At 38.8% G+C, this 9,694-nt stretch overlaps 1 long non-coding RNA gene across 1 annotated transcript; it reads left to right on the plus strand.

The window, feature by feature from the left end:
• The first annotated feature begins 687 nt into the window (after nt 1–687).
• Nucleotides 688–6,020, plus strand: LOC121068344. Its single transcript, XR_005818817.1, has 3 exons — nt 688–1,019; nt 3,049–3,232; nt 4,275–6,020. It is a non-coding gene; the product is annotated as an uncharacterized LOC121068344 (long non-coding RNA).
• Nucleotides 6,021–9,694: the final 3,674 nt, after the last annotated feature.

A 9,694-nucleotide genomic window follows, 5' to 3' on the forward strand; every position in this document is an offset into this window, starting at 1 on the left:
TTTAATTAGCCAAAACATCTTCCAAACAAAGATATGCATGCAGCAACTTTCAATCAGGAAAACTAAATCACCGTATCTTGCTGCTTACAGTTTTTATTATTTTAATATGCAGTTAAGAAAACATAGCAAGTCTTTGTTTCTAGAGAATATTATATTCCAGTCCCAGTGCAGCAGGCATAGCCCTTCTCATTTGAGGAGTAAAATGGCCATGAATATATTTGTTCTGCAAAGCAAAGCCCACCAAATATGTTTACTTTATCCTCTCAAGCATGTGTGCCCTGTGCACGTGGCCTACTGGACATTTTGGGAAGAATATCCTCAGCTGCATTGAATTATAATTTTGTTAAAAGAAATTAAATAGCTTAATTGAAAATGCTTAATCAAAATAAAATATTTACATTTATTTCTGTAGAGGTGACAGCAAAAGAGAAAGGCCAGCCAGCTTACCTGTCTGCTCCTCCTCTAACTAGTTTCAGATTTATTAAGCATATAAGAGGAAGAGAACAGGAGTTGTATGAGGACTGAGCTAGCAGTGGCAATGATTACAATAATGCAAGAATTTCTTTATGTCTTTCTTTTTATGTTGTGCTGTCCCAACACCTGACATGATTGGAGCTGATGGATATTTTTCTACTGGCTTTTACCTTAGAGGAAACAAATCTACTGACAAGAGAAGCTCAAGGAAGACTTTTGAAGCAATGTGATTAGGCTTTTTATCCTGACTTGTGTCACAGTCTGAACTTCATACTTCTTGATTTCTAATGCAGCTTTCAACAACAAAAGGGAGAGAACACCTAAGGTAGTTTGGGAATGCCAGTAAATGTGGAAATCATGGAAATGGCATCCACTGAAGAAGTTTGAAAAGCAGAATAAGAGATCACACCTCTGTAAAGCACCATCAAGGGAAGAGATTCCTGGGCAAGACAAGCTCCACAAGCTTAAACTAGAAAGTATCATGAAGCTAATAACATGCATTCATTAGCTTCTAACTGGAAATTTTGGAGGCCTATTTTCCTGTTGTAAGTTTTATTTATTTATTTATTTGCTATAAAAAAGCATTCTAAGGTCTAGAAATAGGCAAAGACACCATGACGGAAATAGTCTTATGGAAGAAAATTGTTATATGTTATCATTTGCAGTGATCCTTTTCGTCTATCCTTTCCTTTTTCCTTCTTTTTCTTGCTCAGATGAAGAAATGTAATGGAGAAGAGAAGAGCACTAGCTCTCCTAGCCAGCACTGAAATGGGTAGATCTGTGATTCAAGAAAAAAACAAACAAAAAACAGCTTAAAATAGGGTTACCATGCACTTGGGCAGACAGTTAGTCTTGAATAATCTGACAGCAGTCTTCACCACCATGCACCATTCCCAGCTCATGGCAGAAAAGTCTAAGGACATTGCTCTGGCTAAGAAAGAAGTCAACTCATAGTGGCCTTTGCAGCTAAAAATAGGGGGATGTCAGTTTGCTGCCACATGACACTTTTTGGCAGGGAGCTGGAACATTTTCACCCTGCAAAGCAAGCCAATGGCACTGGATTTGTGTGGCTCACAACCTCTCCGCAGGGACCACCTGCTCCTACAGCCCCAGTTCCCATGCCAGTCTTCACCGAGGGCTCTGGTTTGTTTGCCCTGAGAGTCTTTGAACAAAGCGTCCACCAAGTGCCACTGCCATCCCTTTCCATCAAGACAAGCCAGCAGGAGTTTTCCTCAGAGGGTTGCTTCCACAGAAGGAAGCCTTTCCAAGAACAGTAAACAGTAAACATACCAAGTTCTCGCCCACTGCATCAGAGCGATGCAGAATCCTGTTTCAAAAATACTGTGTTGGTGAGGCTGACTTCGGCATGTCACACACGATTGCACAACATAACACGGTGCAATGACGTGAGACAACTAAATGACAAAATGCTGGCTCTCAATCAAACATGTAAAGCACCTATTTTCGGCTCTACCATCTGCTATCAGTTTGCACAGTGTCTTTCCCAGCTGAAAACACAAGGCAAATTGGCACAAATGGAGCATTCCTCTGGCTGGTCACAGACTGCAAGATACAAAATTTTCTTCCTCCTGCGGCCAGCCCATCTCTGATTTATTTATTTACTTTTAAATTTCCATAGTGAAGAAGGGTGTTTTGTGTAAGCTAACTCATGATAAGTTAAAAAACAGTCCCATAGGATAAATGTTCTCTATCATCCTACCACGCAAAATGGTGGTATGTCACTTCTACCTTAAAAATAAGCATGCAGAAATTAATAACTGAAATTAATATCAAGATTGGCTTAACATTTTCTAGTGAAGCTTTTTCAATGAGGATCCTCCTTCAGTTGCTTGACACTCTACAAAATCATTAACTCTATTGTCATCTATGGATAAACAGAAAAAGTTAGAATAAGTAATTTTTTGTAGTTGGCAAATAACTTTCTGTGAAAAAAAAAAGACACTTTGGGGTATTCAATGTGAAAATCAACAAAACAAAACAAATCCAACATCTAAACTTTTCTATAGAGGTTAAAAAAATCCCAGCCATTTCCTGGTTATTTCCACTAAATTGATTACTCCTTTAGAGTCCTGATTTGGAGGGATGGAGCTGATCTGAAATTCTTTCCTTTATAATAAAGATCAAAACTACTGGGACTTTTGCTGCTTTCTTCTCTGAATAAATAAGATGTTTCTGAGTTGAAACCCTGGCTCAGTTGACTTCACTGGGGCCATGATTTCACCCCAGGAATTATTCTAAAAGCATTACTCATTTAATAAGCATACCACACTAATTCTCTACTGTTTCCGTACGAGCACCTCCCAATGCCAATGTAAACCCACTGCACAAAGCTACATTAAAGCAATATTTATGGTTGAGATCTTAACACAAAACTCAGGAAACTCAGAGTTATGGTTCCCCCAGCCAACCATAACCAGGGGTAGCTTTAGTGTTTTGCATTACTGTGTCTATACTCTGCAATGTATGTCCAAATACCAGTGACTGAGTTATAGCTGCTGTGGGAACTATAGCTTTGGGTTTCAGTATATTTTTGCATTTAAATTCTCAACCCAGGTCATGAACAACTGTGAAAGTTATGATTGCAGCAGAGTTTAGTATCTCCAGTTTGCTGTTCTTGGTTACTGCTGAGGGTGACATGGGAGAACGGTGAGATCTCTCCGTGGTGTGGATGATGGAAAGCCTGAGAGCTTACCTTCTCTTACCTTCATGAACAAAATACTTCAGCTACACTTATAAGGTATATAAAGATTAACTCTTTCACAAGCTTTGTATCATTCATCAGATACTCTGGGAGAGAGCAAGGGAGTTAATAGGATCTGACAGAGATTACTTAACATGACTAATTCTAATATCCAATTAACTTGGTCAGAGACAGGGAAGAATAAGCTGCTTTTACGTACACTTTATACAGCATTAGGCAAATGTTACATCTTCACCTCAAGGGAAATAAGGCTGTTTTTACCCCGTGCTCTTAGGAAAAAACTGCAGGAGATGTGGAATGGAGAAAGTTTGTGTAGTGGGCAGTGCTAACTAGAATCACTCACAGTTATGTGAGAGATTCTGCGCTCTGCAACAGCACCTCTCTTTCTCAGACCTGGGGCAGTTCATGGGAAATTTTACCTGTAAGCTAGGTAGTTAATATGCAGTTTATTTCAATAATTGTTTCAGACATGAACATTGTGCAGTAAGGAGTAAAAATAGATGCAATAGCTTGACAATAACTGGAATTTGATGCAGAGATTTACAGTAAATTGAAGATAACTTTTGGTAGTGTTTCTCAAAGGGCATGAAATTGAACTCTGACTTTACGAAGCCAGCTGACTCAGGAGTTGGGTAATGGCTTGAATGCCAAAGAAAGAACAGCAAAGGCTAGAAGCTCTCTCCCTGCAGCCTGTGCCAGTGATGGGCTGGAACTAACTAGTCTGGCCACAGAAAGAACTGAATAGCTGAAGGCTGCTTGCATTTATCTACCATAAACATGGATGGAAATGAAATTACATAGGCATCTATTTCCTTAGGTGGAAAGTTCAGAAACAGAATCAAGTTTGTACAACTCCCATTAATTTATCTGGGAGGTATTTCTTGGGATTCTCTAGCCTCATCTACATTGGGACTGTGATCACAATTTGTATTTATTAGTGGACAGCACTTTTCTAAGGCAAGTTTTAATCTTGTCTGTTGGGAAAATGATCCAACCAAAGCAGAGCATGATAACTGGAAAGAGAACTGCAAGTGCCTACTAGCAGCCACTCCAAATCATCACCTTTGTTTGCTTTCAGATGTTATCAACATCCCACTGCAAGGATGAATGAAGTGATATATCTGGCTCGTGGACCAAGACATGAAGAGTGTTTTCCCTTGCTCTTAACAGATGCCAGCAGCAGCACACAGCTGAACTGGCTCTTCCAAAAGTTAATCCCTTTTGAACATGGCTGCTGATATGTTCATGCCTCATGCTTATATGTCTTGGCTTTTAGTTTTACATATTGAATTGCTTGGAGAAGGTCAATATGTACAGCAACAAAATTCCCACTGACTACATGAGTCCAGCTGCTCCTGCCCCATATTTCCATCAGATTCCCACCTCTGTCTGAATATAGCAATGATATAATTGGATTGCACAAGAGCAAAGCTGACTGTTTTAAGGCCAGGTGGTAGAAATATTTTGCTTTGTGCATATTTATTTCTTTAGTGTATTTTACAGACATTCTAACACATTGCTCTGTTTTAGGTAAGAATTAAAGCCAAGCTGCTTAACCCAGGGCTTTTGCAGCACTAGGTCAGACAACAGTATATTGCTTTACATAAGTTTACCACTGTTGTTCACCTGTACATCCTAATGTGTGGCCTGTGTACAGTGCTATGTCTAAATAAGTATGCATGGGGACAAATCTTTTGTATGCATGCATTTAATATCTTGGAGAAGGGACAGAACTAAGCAAAGCTCATAAAAAACTGGAAAAACAAAAACAAAAACTCCCAATAAGCTATTTTTAGCTCTGTACAAGAAACATGTCAATTGTTTTGAGATAATCTTTATTGGAAACTGCTTGAAGTATAAACATATGGACATTATAACCCTTTGAAAAAGGTTTGCCTGTGCTCTGCTGAACTGTTGGTTTATGCTGAGAAACTGTTATTTTATAGTCTTAAAATAATGGAAAGGAATTAGAATTGTTTACAAATTGCTTACTATAAATTAATCTTGAGGTATGGCATACTTCTTGCAAACTGCTTGATCATCTACAACTTGTTAGTATCCCTTAATTACCAGCTCACCAGAATATCAGTTTGTAAATCCAGAACTCTAGTAAGCATTTACCACAGAATTTGTAAAGCAAGTTGGAATTAGGTGTAAACATACTTTTCAGCGGTACTTGTGTTGCTGAAAAGAGATATTGTTGCCATGGTGGCACAATATCAGGCTTTTGGGTAAAACTGAATTATCTACCCCACTGCCCATTTAAATCACAGTTGGTGAGTCAGTTCCTACAGACTCCTTGAGTTCTGGATGTTTCCTGCTGCTGAGTGATATGAACCGCTGTGTTTTGTTTTGTTTTCTTTTCTTTCTTTTGTCTAGTTTTAAGAAAAACTGACTGTTTACATGCATACCTGTCATGAAGCAGAGATCTCTAATGGGAACTAAAATCAGGAGTGGCATTTAGAAAGGCATGGATTAGCTGATATCTACAGCTTAACTTCATGTAACCAAGGGAAAGATGCAAGTCTTTGCCCCTTCGTTTTCCATGATTTCCTTTTACATGTGTAGAGTGTTTTGCATACCTGTGACCTTTCAATTAACATTATTTATATCTCAGTAAACTGCCGTGCTACTTTTCCAGATGTCCTAATCCTTTATGTAAATGAATTTATGAAACCCAGGCACTCGCCTTCAATGAAACCTGCCAAATCCACTGTGTCTGGACCCACATGCACTGTAGACTAAGCTTTATTTGCATAAACTTGTTCTGTAAGTGTAATCTTACTTATCATCTGCAGAGTTAAAGTTTCACTAATGTAAATCCCTGACAAATCAAATACAGATGTAAGTCTTTGCCCTCAGGCTCAGCCTGTCAATTCACTGCCTCCCTTGTATCTTCTCCTTGCTCTCTGCCTCTCCCCTTGCAAGTATTTTTTAGTACTAGTAGTCATTTAAAACTGTTTATGTAGATACATCGCAGGTACTAAACATGACACTGAACATTAGTCATTTGGGCTTTTTCCTTGTGATCAAACTGCCTCACAAAATAGTGTTGGCATGTAATCCTGGGTGTCTGCTTGCAACACCTGGAAAAATTTGCTCTGCCAGTCTGCGGGTGCGTTTCAGTTCGCCAGGCGATGTTCCAGATAAGGAGTCAGGCTCAATAAATGGTTAATGTAAGCTGGCAAATTCCATAATGCAGCCAAGGAAAATTCAGTCATAGGGCGGTAGGGGGTGTAACTCCCTAAATCCGTGAGCAAGAAGGGGTGGATGGGGTGGGGGGATGATGCCTGCACTTGACGATCCATTATCTGTGAGAAATGAAAATTCTCTTCCAGTCATAAAACCCGTAGATTTAAAAACAAAACAAAATCTGCCAGCTCTTGAACCTTTTATGAAAAGGAGGAAAATGTTACTTTTGAATTCAGAGGGTGTTGGCATACACTGGGTTTGTTTCTGATTACTTTAAGGTCTAAATATGTTTCCTTTGCTGGTACCCAGTTGCTGTTTATTTGGCTTTAGTCTTTGATCTCCCTTACGCTGGCACATCATAAAAAACATATTCTGTTTGAGTTCTATATTATGCAGTTAGTCTCTGCTTGGTATGTTCACCAGGCTGGTTGTACCTACAGAATAAGACTCTCTTTGTTTTTGATAGACTCCAGGTGTTTATCATTGTAACTTACTAATGGATTTGACCACAGAATATGCATGCAAGAAGCAAACTGAAAACCTAATGGCAAAATTACTGGTTTGATAATTCAATGGCCTGCTATATAGTAACCACAGGAACCACACACATGCACACATGCATACACAGGAACACAGACTGAGTTTTGTAAAAGAAGAGATCTTTTTAAGACCCTGCTTACTGAACTTTCTTGAGATGAATTTTCTGCACTGGAAATTAAGTTTTACTCCAGACTTATTTGTCACCTGGAGTTTTCTTGGAAAGCTTTCCAACTTTAAGCCCTGCTCATTCAATTCCACATCACTGTGCATTTTAGGAAGGTCCTGTGTCCAGCTGAGGTGCTTTGGTTCCTAGGGGCTGTGCTCCTTGCAAGTCCAAGAGTTGACTGTGCATTAGCCTGCCCAGCTAATGCAGTCCCCAATGGCTTGGGGAGTGCAAATGTTAAATGTAGCTTCTCATATGACCTTATAGCTTCATATCATGTATTAACCCCAATGCTTTGCAATAGCCAGAGCTACTTTTTTTTTCTTTTTTTTTTTTTTTTCCCAGTTCCTTCAAACCCAACTAATTTCTTGTTCCTACACATACCGCCAAATGAGAATTGCCTTGTTAAAGCACACCTCTCTCATCACTGTAACCCAGAAATAATCTGCTGTTGAATTCTTAGGAGGAGAATTTGTAGCAAAATGGCCAAACATATCCACATGCAAAGCCAGTAGAACAGTTTCTTCTGAGGATCTGCTGGAAATGTAAAGGATTTTTATATCCTTTTGTCTTTGCATACGGCATTTACAGGAAAAATACCTGAACTGCAGGCTGGAGAGAGTACACTGTAAATGTCAAAGAAGCCACCCCTGGAGTTAGTATTGATAATAATGCTAGATGTTGGGGACACTTATTACAGTATGGTGTTGTGGCTGAATAAACTTTTGTTTGTACCAGCTAAGAATATGTTTAACCAGCACCTGGGTTTGTTGGAGACTCTTGTTCTCTGTCCCACTGCTCTCAGAGCAGGACTTTTGTGATGAGTTGTGCCAACAAGCTTGTGCCATTGACACCACAGCTTCTTCACCAACCTCTGTTACCTGCTTGGAACACAAAACTAAGTTGGAAATGCCATCCAAGCACTGGGGTTTCCTGAAAAACTTCATCAGTGTCTTGAATTTTGCAGGTCAATATCACCATTATAACGCTCACTGTATAAATTGAGTATGCTACATGAGAATGGCCTTTCATCGCCAACAGCTCCGTGTTAAGGAATTCACATTTTGCAGCATTGAGTTTATTCTTCACTTCATCAATACTCAAAAACAAAACAAAACAGATGTTATTTCATTATTCTAGTTTAATAGAAATAAAGACCAACTTCTAGAATTATTTCCTGATCAGATTATACAGGCCTTCCACAAGGAAAGATGATTTTTTTTTTTCTGTCCAAACACATTGTACATAAAAAGTATCCTCCTAATGCTCAGTATCTTCTCCCTAGTATGTATTATTTAATGCCCTGAGATTTTAGAAGTAAATCTTGGATCAGCTCATTGATAAAGTTTAATGTCTGAGTCCCTTAAGAAATGCAGTATTTATCTTGGGTTCACTTGAACATAGTTTCAAAAATGGAGCTGCACAGATTTATTCTGTATGTGCCTATACATGTAGACAAAATCACATATAGGTGACCTTGTGTGATTGCAAGATGTTATTAATGACACTTGTCATAGTTACAATTAAGATTAGGTCAGTAGCTCAGGTCATTAATAAGTGAATCCATTGTGACATTAGATGTAACCCAAACATTTGTCACTGATGAATTTTCATTTCTTCTATTGTTTGATCATTTCCATACCATAAAAAGTTGAAATGCTTTTTGAGTCTAGATATGGTGCTATGTTTACTGGCTCCATAAAAAACTGTCAGTTTTTTATACCATTGTATGCACAAGTACTTCCAGTTTTACACACAGCTTAACATAGCTGTTGTCTAAGAACCATAGATGTGATGATCTTTAAAAGTGTATAGAAAAGACTCTGTGGATAGATTTATCATGCTGAAGTTCAGATTTACTCCATTTATATCTTCTAAATATTAAACACTGATGTTTTACTACTTTTATCTTTGGCTGCAGGAGAGGTTACTCTCAGAGGTCAAGCACACTTTCTGTGTTGGTTACTTGTGTTGTTGCCATGCTGATACAGGGTTTTAGCTAACACCCATGGGCTTGTCAAGCTCTTTCTGTTACGAGAAGAAACTGATGCAGCAATTCAGCATATTAACAGAGAACACATGTAAACCCTGTTTCGAGGAGGATAAGGAAAACAAATGGCAACAGACAGTTTTCCTGCAAATGATTTGTAAGACTGTCCTTCCACTGCATCCCTAACTTCTGACAAATGCTTTTCTGCCTCTCTCAGATAGACAGTTTGCCAAAAAAAAAAGTCTGATTCCCAAATTACAATTTGATTCTGAGTCCAGACCTGAGTCTGAATTCCAGCCCTCTCGTGCAGCGTGGCTTTGGTTTAGGACAGGCCCTGGTGATCTTGTCTTGAACAATGACTGCTATTATTTCCAGCTACTCATATAGAAAATGAGTTTAATTCCTTGGACATGAAGGAAGTCAGATCAGCCTCTGGCACTTCTGTAATCTGTGGATCAGGTACAGCCAAAGGCAGCTAATAACATTTGCAAAAGAGTGGAAAAGGGAGGGCCAGGAACCAGGGCAGTGAAGGAAAAGACAAAGAGAAGATCAAAGTGACTTTAGGGAATGGAACAATGACAATAATTCTTAAGTCCATATCATACAAACAAAA

The sequence above is a fragment of the Cygnus olor genome, chromosome 3, assembly GCF_009769625.2.
Source record: "Cygnus olor isolate bCygOlo1 chromosome 3, bCygOlo1.pri.v2, whole genome shotgun sequence".
Lineage (NCBI taxonomy): Eukaryota > Metazoa > Chordata > Aves > Anseriformes > Anatidae > Cygnus > Cygnus olor.